Source organism: Myodes glareolus, chromosome 4, assembly GCF_982192425.1.
Source record: "Myodes glareolus chromosome 4, mMyoGla1.1, whole genome shotgun sequence".
NCBI lineage: Eukaryota > Metazoa > Chordata > Mammalia > Rodentia > Cricetidae > Myodes > Myodes glareolus.
In genome coordinates this window covers 50,186,479-50,204,079 of record NC_142029.1, presented here as the reverse complement: position 1 = coordinate 50,204,079, position 17,601 = coordinate 50,186,479, and the positions used below count along the sequence as shown (strand labels likewise).

The following is a 17,601-nucleotide window of genomic DNA, read 5'->3' as shown; positions in this document are numbered from 1 at the left end:
TGAAAAGGCAAGGAGAGCGGTCGGCTGCGCACAATACCACAATTATTTGTCCAAAGTTTCATCCTCCGCGGAGATCTTTGCATAATTCAGGAGTAATTAGGTCAACGGTGTTCCCTTTAAAGGCGTGACTTTGAGTGGGGAGGTGATTATTTACATTAGAGATTCGCTTGGCGAGGAGCTGAGGAGCTCCAGGATGAGCTTAAAAATGATTACAGGCAGGATTTTCGGTCTGCAGAAATAATACAAAAAAGTTCGCTTTCCAACTTTCTTCTCCCTTGGGGCTCAAAGACCGTTGTCTGGCAGGGGCGAGGTTGGGGGTGGGGGTGGGGATAGAGCCAGGGACAGGAACAAGCAAAGAATCCACCTTGGGCTGTGCTCCCATGCCTAAGAGCTCACCGGCTCTCACTGCGATTTATTTTCCCTTTTCAACTGTCATTTTTACCTCTGCTACCAACAGGGTCTTAGCTGCGCTCTCTGCTCAGCTCTCCTTATTCTGGGTGTTAGACACCCATAAACTTGGAATTTGTCTCTCAAAGAGTCTCCAGGCAGGGAAAGACTCCCTTTCCTGTCACTGAAGCTAACTAAAAACAGAAGAAATTAAGATTGAAGCAAAGGCACACACTAGGCACTATGGTCAGCACAAGGACCTTGTTTTCCTGTTTTTATGACTTCTCTGTATATGCAGATAGTAAAGAGTGCAATGACTCTTATTTATATGCAGAGAGGAGAAACAGTGCAGCAGGCCCACGGACACACCACAGAAATGAAAGTCCCTGTTTATGTTCCAGCCACTTAAAAACAGAGCTCAAAAGATTTCATTTTTCATTGCCCAATGGAATGTTTACAGCATTTGGCAGTGAAGAATGCTCCAAATAGAAGTATATAAACATATATAGTATGCAAAACATGCTAATACACCATTTATTATATATTACCTAGCAGATAATATACATCTAAGGTAATATGTACTGCATATATGCACATAAATTCTTATATATAACTTATGACACCTAATAAAGACACATAGACCATTGCATGTCTTCCTGTAGTAGATGAAAGTACACCATTATACATTGTATATTACTGATATGTCTTAGCTGATACACTTTAGGTAATATAAATGTATCTATAATGTGTGCATATATACATATGATATTACACTTCACAACCTATATTAGGTAACACTGTGTATGCGTAAGAGTCTGTTGAAAGCAAAACTCTGTGTCTTTTCACTTGCCAAGCAGTCTGACTGATGACATGAGGGACCCTGTGTGTATTTCTTCTCCAAAATCTCACTAATGCTTAGCTTCTGAGGATAGAAAGTTCTTATTCAAACAACAGAAACCACACCAGCCCTGAGCCAACAGATGGAACTCCTATCTTAGTGGAAGACCAAGACAACCATACCACAGGAAAGCTCAGAAGCCCAACTTCTGCAGCTCCAGGGGAAGGCTGAGTCTGATCTCTAACAGAAGGTAGTCCTAAATCCGCTGAAGTAGATCATTTCATATTGAAATATTGCAGTTGCCTGTCAAGGTGGGATGAGGCTCTGGAAGACCTGCTGTGTGGGGGGGAAGGGAGATGCCAGGAGGAGCCCTGCTTACCCAACTCTCCCTTTAACCTCCTCTGACCTCCACAAGGCACAGCACACATACACACACAGACACACAGACACACACACACACACACACACACACAGAGAGAGAGAGAGAGAGAGAGAGAGAGAGAGAGAGAGAGAGAGAGAAGGATTTGCACCGTTTTAAAACATTTCTGTCGTTCTTTGGAGACTCTGAAAAACTATTGATAAAATCAAATATTGTTTTTCTGTTTGATTTCCATTGTCTTCTAAATTCCAGTCATCCCTAGCACTATTCCGTGTCATAAGATGTTGGGCTTGCTAACATGCCCAAACCTTGGAGCCTTGACATGACAAAAGGGATTTAGAAGATGCTGCACCCCCAAAAGCAATCCTTATTTTTGAATAGCATTTCAGGGAAAAGTTAGGCTGGGTGAAAAATGGTTCCACACTAAAGAAAAAAAAAATCCAGTGGTGGGCCTACACAGCCTCCCCACATTGGACAGCTCTCCTACACAGACAGCCTTTACCCCCTAGAAAGTTGCCCCCCACAGCTGATCTTCCGGGAGGTGGAGGAATGTTTTCTTTAAAGAGTATAGGCACCTCCCCCACATGGCTTGCTGGACGGTAATTTGCAAGTTTTTGCACTGCATTAAGAGCATATCCTAATGTCTATAGAAACTTGGTGTGAAGGATTTGATGAATGTGTCTAATTGGTTTAGCTCACCACCTATTCAGGAGAAGAAAAGGTCCATCATTAGACTTAATTAAGTTTTTTTTTAAGTCACTGCCTTTAATGATCATAGAAACCGCAAAGTTCAACACCAGCATCTGTGTCATTTTAATTACCCTGCTTATTTGTTGAGGATGTGACAAAGTTACCCAATATTTCCCCACAGTCTTTCCAACTCAGGGGAGAGCCGCTAGCTGTGTAGGCTGGCTTCCAACCAGAGGAAAAAAGTTGAGACTGGGATGTCTGTTCAGTTTCCAGAGCCCATTCTCTGCCAGGAGAGCACCCAGCACCCACTATATGAAGAATTTAAATAATCACCAGAGGAGAAATGTGTCTCATCAAACTGATACAAAGAATTTAAAAACTTGGCAACAAATGTGCTAGAAGGGGCTGTAGGGATAAGGGCCTCATAATCTGCCCCTCCCCCCAATAATTGCCATGAGGCTACCCCTGGCTAACAAGATAAACATGCCTGACAAGCCTGTTTCCTAGTGTTTAAAACCTGAGGATCCTGGTTTTATTTGAGAGTTTATTTTTTTAATCCCTACAGTTTTCTTTTCTTTTCTTTTTTTTCTTAAAACAGAAAATTTGACTTCCTGGTCAGTCAGCTCCTGACATCCCTCTCCCCCCAGGTTCTCTCCTGTCAATTGCATACAGGCAGGAAGGCAATCAGAATGAATGTTGGGATGAACATTCCTCATCATCCTTCCTGTTAATTGCCTTGAAATTTTGACAATTTGTCTTGGATGGGTTGGGAATCTTAAAGCTTTCTTCCTCACTTGTATGGCAAAAAAAAAAATCACCTTTTACTGTTCAAAGCTTTAGCCTTTGTACTTTTCTCATATTTATCAAAAATAAGAAATAAATAAAGCCTAAAAGCAATCTAACTTCTTAAGCAAGGATGGAGAAGCTGCAAGGGTTTTGGTCTTTGTTGTCCTTGAATCTAAGTCAAAGGCTCTGACTCTTGCAGGATCCTTTTATTTCCCCAGTAGCAACCTTCTGATGGTGTTTTCAATTTGGGGTAAAATTATTATCTCCAACTTACTATGAACTCACTAAATGAAACAAAAAAGCCATCCAAGTTTTTATCCCTAATGTCTAGCAAAAAATTGATCAAGAGATTTTTTTTTCATGAAATAGGTAATGAGGAGATTCATGACCCATGCTAAGAAAACACCTAGTGATTTTTTTTTCCAAAACAAGGAAAAACAGGGACATTAGGCAGGTACTATTAGATACAGTCCAGTGTGAGCACAACCATGATTTTAAGTGGTTAAGTTTGGCTGTCTGAGGACCAGGAATGCTCTGCTGGGCTAAATGAAGAAATAAATGGAGAAGGCAACTTGGCAATATTTCCCAAAAAGGTGTCTCAAGAATCTCACTGGAGTCAAAGCCAGAGTCGGAAGAATTTGATTGTATGAGGATGTATCTGAAAGCTACCTGCCATCCACTTTCTCCTTTTAACCTCCATTATGCCCAGCTAGGTGATAAGGCTGAAGGTACTGGGTTGTTTTTTGAGACAACTCCAGCCTGACAAAATTAAGATAGCCACTGTCCCATTTCCACCCCCTGCCGTCTGCCTTCAGAACCTCCATATTCATCACAGTGACCTGGAAGAAAGATGGATGAATTCAGAAATTCAAATAGCGCCGCTCTCTCAGTCCTCCTTTTTATGGAGATGGTTTGGGTTTTCTTTTTGGTCCCTCACTCTCTGCCGGATTCTGGATGTCTTCTGCACCTGCACTTCCTGCTTAAGTAGCGGTATCTGGGCGGGCGGGGGGGGGGGGGACTCCGTTGATATAAAAAGTAGGCAGAAGGAGAAATTTGGGGGGTGGGGGCTTGGAGACGGCCATGAGTGCAACACTCGTGGGTATGTCTTTGTACCCAGTCTACAGCCCCGGTGCGGTGGACTCTCTGTGTCATCTCTGGCCGGACAGCTGCAGCCAGTACAAAGAGACCTTAGCCGGCACACTTTTTCTTAATAAACATCTAGCCTCGGGCCGACACAGGTCGATAAAGATGCTGATTGGCCCTGAAAAACAGTATTTCTCCAGTTGGTTCCTGTGGAGGCGGCGGGGGAGAGAAGGGTGCAAACAAATTCGTTGACTTTCCAAATATACATTATTTACGGACTTTGGGGGACCGACGGAGAGCACCAAAGCAAATAAGGCTCCTGGCCTCGGGAGTGCTGGCTTCTCATCCCCACACACATGTCCCGAAACAATCTCTGCCAGTGTAGAAAAGACCATGTTTTGCAAACTTTCTGCTTTAATTTCCTAATACAAGCAAGTTTGGGAAGCATCCCTGCAACAGGATCACAAGTTGCCCGGTGCTGCACGCAATCTTTCTCAGATCAGCCTCCCTGGGAGAGCAAAGAGAATGCTCTGGGTGCTGGTGGATTGTGAGTTTGCTAGCACAGACAGAGACAACCCAACCTAATTGAGACTGCCCCCTTCAACCATGTTTACTGATGCATGACAGTCTAGATCCTTGACGATTCACTTTTTTTGTTGTTGTTGTTCGATTTTACTTAAAAGCAATAAAAATCCCTTGGCCATTACAGCTCTGAAGATGAATAAAACGTTTTTAAATAGTTAAAGTTCTTTGGGAACTGAAGATAAAGAGAAAGGCACGCTCATGCTCAAGGCCCCAAGTTCAAACACAGCACCAGAAACCAAATCAATCATAATTAATAATAAAACAACTGTAAAAGTGGAAATAAATTAGTCTCTTTTCCCAGAATTCCTAGAAAAATAATTTTCCTTGTTCCTTATATTAAATTAAGGTTTGTCTGACAGACACTACTGATTTAACTAGATTTCCTTCCTACCACTGGGACCATCTTGGAAAAGTTGCTAGAACTTACATCTTCAAAGGTTACTTGGGTGGAGGGTGGCTGCCCCAAATTCCCAGTATGGCCTCATTCTAGGCATATAGGTCCTTCCAAAGATGCTGCCGTCTTCCCCTACCCTAGAACTACCACAAGGAGCTTCTGATATTGTCTCAAGCCTAATCTTCTGAAGCCCAAAGCCAGTGTAGTACTTTGTTTCTTCTCTGACTTCAGCAGATGTTATTTTTTTCTTAAGTGCCCCTAAGGCTTGAGGTAAGGATTGTGACTTCCCAGGAGGGCTAGGCTGATACCTCCATTGGGGATGCTGAAGAAGATGGTTGGAAAAATCAATGGAGCAGAAAAAGCCAAGCTCCTGGTTTCTCCATCTCTCTTTATCCTTTCATGACATTGTTCAAAATTACAATCTAGTTCAGATATGAGGAGATTGGCCCCTCCCTTGAAATGAAAACAGAAATCTAAATGGAAAAGGGGGGGAGTATTTTGTGGTGTACGTGTTGCCCATCTTCAATGCAGAGACCCATCCATAACTCCAGGGAGTTCTGCCTTTGATCTCTTTGATTTTTTTTTTCTAAACACCAAATCTGTTATGGACTAAAATTCCTAGGTTTTCCATAGAAACATCTCCATTACTTCAGGATATTGATGTTTTCTTCTTCCTGGGGGTTATGATATGGTAAATCAGATTCATAAAGGGACAATGCCAGCATTCATAGCCCTGGGTGGGGTTTCCCTCAGCCTTTGCGTGCCCTCCCTCTCAGATTCTCTCCTCCCTCTCATTCATTTAAATTCATTCTCTCTCTCCCTCCCTTTCTTCCCCCTCCATCCCTTCCTCCTTTTCTCCTCTCCTCCCCTCCTCCCTTGCACCTCCCCTTTCTCCTTTCCTTTTTTCCCTGCCTCATTTTCTCCCCGTTGTTCAACCAAAATAAGGTTGTGATTCTGGTCTCTTCAAACCCTTTCAAGCGCCTTCAACTTTGGCGGCGGCAGCAGCAGGTTGCGTTGCTATGGAAACTGTACAGTGTGGCTGTGGCTGCTGCTGCCCCAGCCCCAGCTCAAATCCCCCAAACAATGCCCCGCCAAGTGCAGGTTTCTCGCCCTTTTCCGTGCACTTTTCCCTTCTAATAGGGCTAGTGGCCTCAAATGGACGATGCATCTTGACACAACAACAATCCCTACACCTCCTCTTAATCCCCCTCCCTCTCCCTCGCTGTTCCTTCCTCCTTCCACATCTTTGATCTATTAAAAATCTAAAGAACAAAGTCACAGGGGAAAGTTGGGTTATGTTGTGACTGCCATTGTACAAAATGGTGCTCTTCAAACAGAACTTGGTGGAACCAAGGTCTAACAATTTTGATCCAGGATTGTTTGAGGCCACAGGTCAAACTTGACAGCTCTATACGACAAAAACCCAAAAATTACAATATACGACATTTGGAAGCCGTCCTTTCTATCCCAAACTACCTGTGTCTAAGAGCTTCTAGGTGCCAAAGTTACCATCCACTCAGACTCAGTGCAGCATGGGAACAGCCAGAGTTTGGATGAGGTTCCCAGTTGAGGCGTATCTACTTAATCTTAATCTTAAAACATCTTACAGACTAAGGTATGAATGGGGCCCACTCATACCGGCACAAATTTCAACTTACCTCACAGCTCTTAGCATGCAATAAACACTCAATAATTATGGTATTGCTGTTGCTGCTGCCTAGAAAACTCTTCCTGGGTTCAGGAAAGGAATGAGTACTTAGACACAACAAAGCAAAAAATTAAGAATTAAGCTTTTACTTTATGATTAAATAGCGTGTGGGGGAGGACACCAAAGGACACAGACACTAGATCGGTTTTTTTTTTTTTCTAGTGTGAAAATACCATTCATACTATCACTATAATCAGGTGTTATTCCACACGGTATATTTTTCTAAGAACAATACCTATTATACAATAGTCAATACTAAAATACCATGGCTAAAAAGGTGGCTTTGCACTGGGTGCTCCTCCAGAGGACCCAGGTTTAATTCACAGCACCCAGAAAGCAGTTCACAAGTGTCTGTAATTTTGGTTCCAGAAAAATCTGATGCCCTCTTCTGGCCTCAGTGGTGACCAGGCACATACACACACACACACACACACACACACACACACACACACACACACACACAGTGTATAAACATATAGCCAGGCAGAGCTAAACTTATTTTATATTTAATTATTAATTAAGTTTATGAAGTATTAATCTATTAAGGTGTTAATTAGTAATAAAATTGAATAATGTTACTTAATAACTTATAATAATGTATACTTAATAATTGGAGTATTTCCTTAGATAGTACATGCAGTGTATATGTATGTGATGTGCATGCATGAGAGTGTGTGTGTGTGTCTACATTTGTATGCTTTAGAGAGTTTGATATTTAGTTCTATGTTTAAAAAAAATCCTCAGGCCCTATGACATTACCTTTTCTAGAATGAATAGTTGTTACTATGGTTACTTCATGTTCTCTTTCCATCTGCCTATGAAGAGGACCCACTAGAACTTCTTCAGTTCTTCCTGCATTAGAAGGTGGGCTAAAAGCTTGTAGCAATTTGACCTACTGGAAAGTATTTAAAAAATTATTCTCTCAATTTATTTAGGGCTTTAAAACAAATAAAATAAAGAAAAAAGATAAAGAAAAATGTGGGTTTTCTTAAATAATGTGTCTATAATACATTTTAAAACTTAGAGAATGTATAAGAAGCCATGCTACTAGAAAACAAATGTCCTACTTTATATTTTGTTTTCCTAGCATTATGTATTTCTTCTCATTTTAAATCCTGCTTGCCTGGACTGTTAATATTCACATGGATTTCCAGGTTGATTTTTGTCAACCATTTTCAATTACCTTTTCTTTAGTTTTAGTGGCCAAAGTAGAAATGTCTAGCCAGTCTTCACAGATTAGGATCAGTGGGTGAGAGTGCAGAACAGTTGGTAGGAGTCTGTAGAACTCTTTCCATGTTCACAGATCCCTAGCAACAGTTCCACTTCCCCATCCTTTCTTCTCTCTTCACGCCACAAATAAGCCTGCTATCCTAATACAAATGAAGAAAAACTCAGTTGCATCAACATGCTTCTCGTACCATCCTGTTATTAAAATGACAGCTCTAACATGTGCAAAGTTCTGGGGTCTATTCCTAGTACCACATAGTTACTTCATCTTGATTTGAAAAGTATGTTTAAATATCATCTTGCCAAATGTCTATTTGCCAGCATGTTTTGCTAGCTGCATTTTTGAGCTTGCAAAGTTTCAATACTGAGATGGTTTAGGACCATCAGACTATGAAATGAAGCCAGTTTTCTAAAAGCTTTTCTCTTTTTATGATCTTCCCTTTTCACTATTTTCTTTTAAAATTTTTTAAACAAGAGAGACGTGGTAGTGCAGGCTTATAATTCACATATCCAGGAAGCCACACCAGAAGAACTGTGAGTTAAAGACCAGCCTGGGCTACCTAGCATGATCCTGTTTTATTTTATTTTTTCAATCAGAAAATTTTAACAAATGTCATCTTAATAGGGAAAAAAAGAAAGATTAACAAAAGACTTGAGGACTCAATTTGAAGTCCAAATAGATTAAATTTATTTGAAATATGCCAAGTCTATTTTTTCCTTTACTTGAAAGAGAGATGAATACAAATCTTTTTTGTGCCTTCTTGTTTTCTAAATAAAGTGAGCAGTGGGGACAATTGTACTTATAAGTGTTTTATCTGTATATTGAGTTATAAAATAACTTACCCAATGATGGATGCTTCAAAATTTAAATGGCAGACACTTGTCTAACATAACATGCCCTAATCTTGAAGATAAATTTGTCATTTTCTTTTTGATTAAACATTTGTCCAGATAAATATACACATTCAAAATATTTTCTTGTTTCAGCAGAAAGAGTTGGATCTGCTCAAGATATTGTCTCACTCTTATTAAAATTCTAGGTTCTTTGGGTCTCCCTGTCTCTTTTAAATGCACAGTTAAAATCACTTCATGCTGCTAGGATTGCAGTTGATTGTTTCAAAATATGTTTCCAGAATGGGAGTTGTGAATTACTCAGAAATTGATTAAGCATGTAAATTTAACTTGGTTGCGTTTCGATTTAGCTGTCTGTAGTACAGTGAGCAGTTTCGAAGTTGATCCTGTCAAGAGTATCACCAGTTTAAAGGGGAGTCCCTTTCTCCTATGATTCTCACCTACAGAGGTCTGGAGAAAAAAAAAATCAAAACAAGAAGCGAGATGAAATTCTGCAAAGTTGAGGGCCAAAGTACAGGTTTGCCATTGGCTTCTCACCTATCTCAGGACAGTGTGTAACAGTCTGTGTTCAGGGTTCCAGCCTCAACAGGCTGTGACTATGAGAAGAGGAGAGATAGCAAAGGGAAAGCTAAAATTATGGAGAAGGGAATGCTGATCCATTCCCTGGAAAAGAAGCTCTGAAGAAGAAAGCCTCAGAGGCAAGAGGCCAGATTCTAAGTTCTTTTAAACAGGCTAGAGTGGCTTAAATACCTGCAGAAAGGTGTGCGGGGGTGGGAGGAGAAAGTGGAGTGTGTGAGGGATTTGGTGACTCTGAATACGAAGGAGTAAGAATTGAAGGCAAAGAGACACCAGGAGATGTGTGAGAGGTGGGAAGGTGAGGAGGTTATACCTGAAGTGGAGAATGGTGTAGGGTATCTGTAAAGCTGCTACTCCAGGATGTGCGGATGAAATGGTGAGTGGGCAATGAATGTAAGAGAAGAGTGAGGGAGTGGGAAAAGTGGGGTAGATTGGAGTGACCTGCAGGGTTCTGGTGAGGAGTTGAAAAGAGAGAAAGGGGTTCAACGGAGGAGGGGGAGATGAAAATTGTTGACAGTAGAGAGTACTGGAGTGTGGGTGGGATTTGAGCCACTAAGAGATTGGAAGGGGAAGAGGACAGTGGGCAGTGGGATGGAGGAAGGTGAGAAACAAATGAAATAGCGATGTGACCTTCCAGAGCTATGCAGGCAGAAGTCTAGGGAACTGATTAACTGATTAGGGTGCCCTCCTCTGTGCCAGTCCATCTTTAGATAAATCAGAGAATGAGTCATCAGCCCGACTGTGTTTTGGGTGCCTGACAAACTCACTCGCCTAGCTTAGAGGGACTTTCCCTAGGGACTGAGTGACAGCTTAGCCCAAGGCTTGTACTTTCCCCTTGTTGGCAAACTAAGGGACTCCTAAACTGTCAGGTGTCAAAGGAATGTCTAACCAGTGGAGGGAGCTGGCCCTGCACTTCCTCTAACGCCTGCCTTGTTTCTTTCCTCTCCTTAATTGTGAATTCACTACGCCTGTACAACATCGTCTTTAAGCAGAAGCCCAGACATCTCCGAGTCTGGGAGCCTGGATTTTTGTAAGACTTCGGTTTGAGATTCACTTGTACACACCCAAATCTCAAATCTCCAGTGCTCTCTGGAATTCATTCCTTAGCCGGCATCATGGTCCCCCGCTCCAAAGTCTCTGCCAGGAATAATTAGGGGCTGACTGAGAATACAACAAATACTGGAAATTGATACACGGTAGATTTGTTTAGAGTCTGTGAATCAAAAACGGAAATGTAAAGAACTCTTGCTCTGTATGGAAAAAGCATAAACTAGTCAACTACCAGGAACTGCCTGCACACTTATACACAAATAAACTACCTGAACATGACGCATCTGGACAATCCCAACTCAGGTGCAGGAACTGACAGTGAGATTCCCATGCCTTCAAAACATCTCAGAGTACAGAACAGTCATTATTTTATAAATTTTATTATTTTTTAAAAATGTGCAAAAAGAAAAGCATCACACATTAAAATTAACCAGACTCAAAGTCTGTACATCTCAATGAACGTCTACACAGTTAGAATGCCTATTCTGAATCTGTGTTATTCAATAAAAGTGTGGGTTTATTAGAACAATCAAAGCCACATCTATCAAAATTAGAGGGGGTGCTCCTTTGGGGAAATTCAATGAAGAGATTTAGGGTGATCCCTCCAGTCCTTCCCAGCCCTGAAGCCTAACTTGACTTCCTCGATTTAATTTCACGTGCAGTAAAATATATATCAAGATGCCTCAAGTCATGGCAAGGAGGGATCATTTTATAATAAAATCATTAAGGAAATCATTAATCCAGGGGTCAATGTATGCTATGTAATTGTATAACATATAGTACAATGTGTTTCCAATAAATATAAGCACTGTAACTTTAAAGAACACTAATTTCATATGCAGATAATTTGGCAGACAATCTGAATTCTCATAAGAATAAATTAACTATCTAACTTTCTGAATATAAACTTAAATGTTATCTTTTTTACTTCAAGAGGAATAAAGTCATTATAATCGATTACTTTAGAAATAATATTTTCTATCTTTCCCATAATAGTCACTATTCATTTGAATAACAGTTCTCTAAGTCTTATTGTCTACATCCATATAGATAAAATATATGTTTCTTTGAGCATTTACAAATAATACCACTTATAGATTTCACATATTAATACTTCATTTATTTTTGCTTTGGTCAGAAAAATGCAGTGGACTTTTGTCAGCATGCAATTGACCATCTCTCATATTCAATTTGAGTCACCCTAATTGAATAACTAAATGAATGAATGGATTAAGTATTTGAATTATTGATGGCTAGGATATGTGTGAAATGTTTTATATAGTGCAAAGATATTTTTATAAATTGATATACTCTATTAAGATATTTCTATCCCAAGCTAAACTAATCAGAGTTTTTATTCCTAAATTAATTTTATAGCAATTAAATATAAAATTTCTAATTCATCATCACAGATAATGGATTTAGCTCCAATTCACCACAAGCACAGAATCATAAAAGCAAAGGCTGGAAGCATATTGTTACTTTGCTTTCTTCATGTCATTGTAGACTACCTGGAGCCATATGTGTTGAAACGTGTGTGTATGTGTGTGTGTGAGAGAGAGAGAGAGACAGAGACAGGGGAGAGAGAGACTAGCTGATTATTTTACTTTAAATTAACATAATTTCAAGAAATGGTTAAGAGCCAGTGGGTGTGGTCATACATGCCTTGTGTCCAGTGCTCAGGAGGCCGAGGCAGGCAGATCTCTTTGAGTTCAAGACAAGCCTGTTGTACGTAATGCCAGCCAAAGATACATAGTGAGACAGTCTCTAAAAGAACCACAAGAAAGAAAAAGAAGGAAGGAACTAAAAGAAAAAGAAACAGCTAACATGATTATAAAGGTAATCAAATAGGAAGTTACCTCTAAAACTCAAAATACAAAGTATGTTTGGTTAGCAGCATTCCTAAATCTAAATCTAAATCTACAGATTACCATTCCAGAAAATTTAGTGAACTGTTTGAAGAGGATCACTCCTGTCATATTGATAATTAGATAGCAAGAATAAACAACAACAAAAAAGATCTGTTAATTAAGCTGTATTCTGATCCCTGAGTGGGTGAAATTCTTAAGAGAGATTAGTGAAAAATGGAGGTGGTCTCCTTAATTTTATTTTGTATCAATTACATGCACTTTTCTTTTAAGTCCTTGGTACTCTCTGGAACATACTAGTTTTTAAACATGTGACCATTTGCATTCCAGGATGGTCATCTCTAACCTTTCCACTCTTTTTTGTGTGTGTGCACCTACATTATACCTAAAATCTGGCATGCCTTAAAATCTCTTTTTCTCTGAACCATAGTCCCATAAGAAGGTAATTTTGTTCAAATATCAATAAAAAAGGCATATGCATGGGGTGACTGGCTGGAACACCTCCTCCACCTGAAGACAAAACAAACTTAAATGATTTGGGGGAAAGATGTCAAGAAATCAAAGTGGATATTGGATGCATTCCCAGGATGCAAGTCACTTAGTTCACATGGTTAGCTGCATCCTCTCTTCTGCAGAAGTGACTCCTTCTTAAGGAATACGGAAAGACTGCCTTGTCTTTTCTTAGTTTGTTTTTCCCATTTCAGCCACCAGTTTTATTTGCCCCAGGAACTAATCTATATAATTGTACAGCTTAGCGTAACTACAAGAAGGTGGAATTTCCTGAGCTAAGTTAGAACCCGAGGCTCAGAAAAGCTTTGTTAATTGATTGTTTGTTGTATGTTTATTTTGTTGTGTCTAAGTGCAAGAAAAGGCAATTCTGCCTCTAAAGCATTTCAGATCTATAGAGGCAGGTTTAGAAGACGATTTAAGCTAATTTTAGATATTCACGGGCTGTTTTTCTCTTTCAGCTAGATTATTTGGTATTTATAAAAGTGTTCGGAACCGTGAACCTTAGAAACCAGAGAATTTCCCAAATCCCAAAGAATTTATGGAGTTACAGGAGCCTTTCAGTGACGGAGCTCATTCAGAATTCCCATCCTCCTGCCAAATACCGCTGTGATAAGCAAGGGTCCCTCCCAATGTTGTCCGCTGTTCCTTTCTCCTCTTCACCACTCCCCCATCTTTGAGGAAAAGTCACTTAGGATGGCTTTTTCTCTACCCATGTGACCAAACTCTTCACTCTTCAAAAACAAACTTTCCTGCATTGCCAGTTGCGTTCCGGGTTGAGCTGGATCATTTTTAGGAGGAAAAACAAGAGACCAGAGAGATGTGCATCTCAGATGTGTAATCTATTTACCCAGCAACCAGCAATCATCCGACATTAATTTATAGGTTTATTACAAATACCTAAGGTATTTACAAGCCTGCGCTGGGTCGTGTGTGGCGGGGAACATCTATCTGGTGAATAGGCGGTGTCACACGGTAGCATGCTCTCTTGTCAGGCCCGATTGTGTTTTAGGCAAACATTTGCGCACACATAAAGGCAAAGGTCAAGGACTGTTCGGCCCCAGTGTGCGCCAATTCACCCAGCGAACCAATGCGCAGAAGTTGCATTTTATGCGCGGATCCCGCCAGACTGAGGCGCAGGAGTTCCTGTAGCTTCTAAACAAACTCGCTTCCCCGATCATTTCCCTCTGCAATTTCCCTCTGCCTGCTTCTTCAACTTCTTGGGCTTCATCGGGAATACAACTGGCAAAGACCTTGCTAACCTTTGGCTCAACTCTGCCCGCCCTCTGGTGCAGCACTTGCTTGTCCCACGTTTCTGGGTAAGGGAGACGGATGAGAAACAGAATCCTGCCTGCAGTAAATCTTTGTAGAGAACCTACAATGAAAGACCACTCAGAGCTGGAAACTGAATTTGCTTTCAGTGAACACACAGCTGACCAACAATTGTATTCAGATCTCAGAACTGACTTTCAAAGCTGTGCATCGAGGGACAGCGTATTGGTAATACAGGTCGGGGGAAGCAAGCGTGCAGCGCACTGGGCGCTACCTTCTGAGTCTCTTTAGGGCCACTTTGAAAGCAAAAGTCGTCGCTGTTCTGTAAAATCTGCTTTCCATTCTAACATATATGAAACACCTCTCACTGGCCACTCCTAGTTGCTTTCCCTAGCCCCTACAAATAGGATACAAATAATTTTGAGTGGATGTCAACTTGAGCAGCTAGGAAGAGAAATAGTTTCAGTGTTAAACAAATGAGAGCCGGGACTCCAACTCACGGGGTTTTGCATCAATAATCATCTGGCAAGAGCCAATGGCTGTTTTTCCAAATAGTCCATTTAAGGGAAGAGACGTTTCCCCTGATAAACCAGAGTCGCAGCTGTGCGTGCTCACGAGCAAGTAGTTTACACGTGCAAAATTCATTCCTACGAGTCAGGCAGGGCGAGCCACAGGCTCAGCTGCGGAGCAGCGCTAGCCTGGGGCTAAAGAGCCCACAACTTGTTGCCTCTGTAGCCTCTCCAAACATTGGACATTCGGGGCTTGCGGGGCCTCTTGGGACTTGTTGACAGGGCTAAAGAAAAAAGGGAAAGGATCACCCACAAAATCCGGGCAAAGTCGCAGCAGACAGTTGCCTCGGAAGGAAGGGCCTCTTAATTGCTCTCTAATCTCTACAAACAACAAGGAAACTCTGCCCACGTGCGATTCCTCTGCACCTTAAAGCCAAAAGGAAAACAGAAAGAAAGACGACTTACCCCGACCTGCCACAACGCTACACTTTGAACGTCCTTTAAACACTTGGAATCCTCCTTTCGTGCTGCAGACTTTTCTTTGCTTTTGCCAAAACCAGCCATCAAAATTAAACTAGCTTCTGCTTAAAAAAAAAAAGCAAACAAAACAAAACCGAAAAAAAAAGTAGGACAGAAAAAGGAAAAACTAAAAAAAAACCTAAAAGAAAATAAAACCGTTTGGTATTAATCATATATCTCTAGCTGTTCTATTTCTAGTTGTACTTTGTTCCAAATATGCCTCTCCTAAACACCACCTGTGAAGCTTCTCAAGCTTAAAGTTTGTGTGGTTTGTGCAAGCAAATGTGCTAGTGTGTGTGAGAGTGCGGGTGTGGAAGTTAACTGCTTTAAAAAAGACATCGTTGCCTGTCCAAGGCCAAGCAATAAAAATGTGGCCCCCATCTTTGGGTGTGGAGATTTTTTTTTACATGCACCTCTCATTTCATTTAACTTTTTCCCCCCAGAGCTGAGAAAAGCTGCTAGCTTACTTTCCGCGGACTTTGCTCGTTATTCATCTGTTGAGTCGCCTCAGAGGCACAAAAGCAGATCCAAGGCGTTATGAAAAATGGCCTGAGCTCGGAGAATGTCACAGTGGTCGGCGTATTATTTTAGCCTTCTTAAAAAAAAAAAAAACTCAGGGAAAGTTTGCTTTTGATGAATTCAATAAAAGCAAAGCTGCAACGGAAGAGATTTTCAGCTAAAATTATACAGCATGGGGCAGAGCTTAGAGCAGCCAGATGGCCAAAAGTAAAGGGGTCCTCTCGGTTTCAAAACCCAGATCTAGAATTCCCTGGGCTGAGCCTCTTAGTTTATTTAATCCTATGTGTATCTTAAAAAGAAATAAAATAAAATCCCCTCGCCCTTTTTTCCACTTCATTTTTGTTCCTCTCCAGACTCCCCCATGCATGTGTACTGGTGAGACCCCTGCCTTGGAACTTGTAGAAGTCACTTTTCAATTCCTCCCTTGATAATGAAGTTAAATTTTTGAGTGGCCATCCTGGGGCAATGCTAAGCCAGAGGCAATAGAAGATTCACTGAAGGTCATAGTTAGGGTCTAGGTGTAAATTCTTCCAGCATCTGACATCGGAAGGAAGTTGAGGCTTTTAAGTTCAATGAACAATACGTTCATCACAAACACTACTTCCCCAGGCGTGGAAGTGATTTACCTTTCTGTACTTGCCTGGGGAACCTCCCATCTTGCAGCTTCAGCTTCACTGCTATTTTCTGGGTACATTTGTTTGTTCCACACACCCACACACAAGTTTCTTAGGGGTGAGAGATGAAGATTAGAGTAGCTGTAGTAGCTACCCTGACTTTGAAATAGGAATTGCAAAATTAATGGACGTCTTGATTATAAAATTAACACATATCAAATTCTAGCCAAGCCCCTCCCCCTCCAAAAATGTGAGGCATGGAATGGTGGCTCAGTGAGGTGGAAGAGTTAGAAGTTTGCTTTGGACTGGAAACAGATGACAGATCATAGCCCTGTCTTCCAGATCTAGAGGAAGAAAGCCAACCCAATCCCACCCTCAGCACACAGTCTGAGGAAGTTTAATGAAGTCTAACAGTTCAGCTTCCACCTCCAGGAAGACCCCCAGGGAAGGCCTCCTTGCCTCCCTGTCTGTGTACTGCAGAATAAATGCATCAGGGGACAGGCAGGGAGAAGGGAATGTTCAGCCCAGGTCTGAGTCCAGAGAATAATCATTCCCTCTGTTAAGGCCAAATTAAAAGAAGGGAGAGCGCTGTAAGTCAAGGAGAGAGCAATAAGGAAAGGAGGGAGCTCACTGGGGATGCTTGGCTTTCCAGGGCTTGGGAGGTGAAATGGAGGCAGTCACTGAGCCTCTCAGAGAAAGAACATTGGGCCACTTGCTCGGCACTGCTCGGCTGCAGGGTCTGCTGGGGGGGGGGGGTCTCGCTCGGCCACTGCTTCACAAAGTGACCCCCAGCCCAGTCTCACTACTCACTCCTCCGTTTCTTCAGATGTAACTGCATAAAAATGTAGTCCATATAAAACAGGGTGTGTGTTTGATTTGTTTTAAAGAAAATGGTGTGGGGAAAGTGTAATTTAGAGAACACACTGTAAGAGCTTTGCTGTGTTTGGCGGGTATTGATGTTATTTGTTACAAATGTGTGATAAACTTTACTGCAATTGAACCAGAAAAAATGTAGGAAGTTGGTTTATCCCGGCTCTGCAGCTTCCATTGTACAGATTCAAACTACAGTAGCCCAACAGAGGTTTCTATCATCCGGGACACTCTCAAGCTGCGAGGCTCTTTCCCAGCTGGCAGGACCCGCTCACTCCCCATTTCCGTTCCTGGTAATAACAGCCTAAGAATTGAGTTATCCACATTTGGGCCCTAGTCGTTGACCCAGACAGGGAAAGAGGCCCCCA

At 41.4% G+C, this 17,601-nt stretch overlaps 1 long non-coding RNA gene across 1 annotated transcript in view; it reads right to left on the bottom strand.

Moving 5' to 3' along the window:
- LOC146894631 (uncharacterized) overlaps nucleotides 1–15,392 on the bottom strand; it is a 236,715-nt gene extending 221,323 nt beyond the window's left edge. Inside the window, exon 1 of the long non-coding RNA XR_015001546.2 lies at nucleotides 15,177–15,392. This is a non-coding gene — a long non-coding RNA (uncharacterized LOC146894631). The remainder of the gene's footprint in view (nucleotides 1–15,176) is intronic.
- Between the last annotated feature and the right edge of the window lie 2,209 nt (nucleotides 15,393–17,601).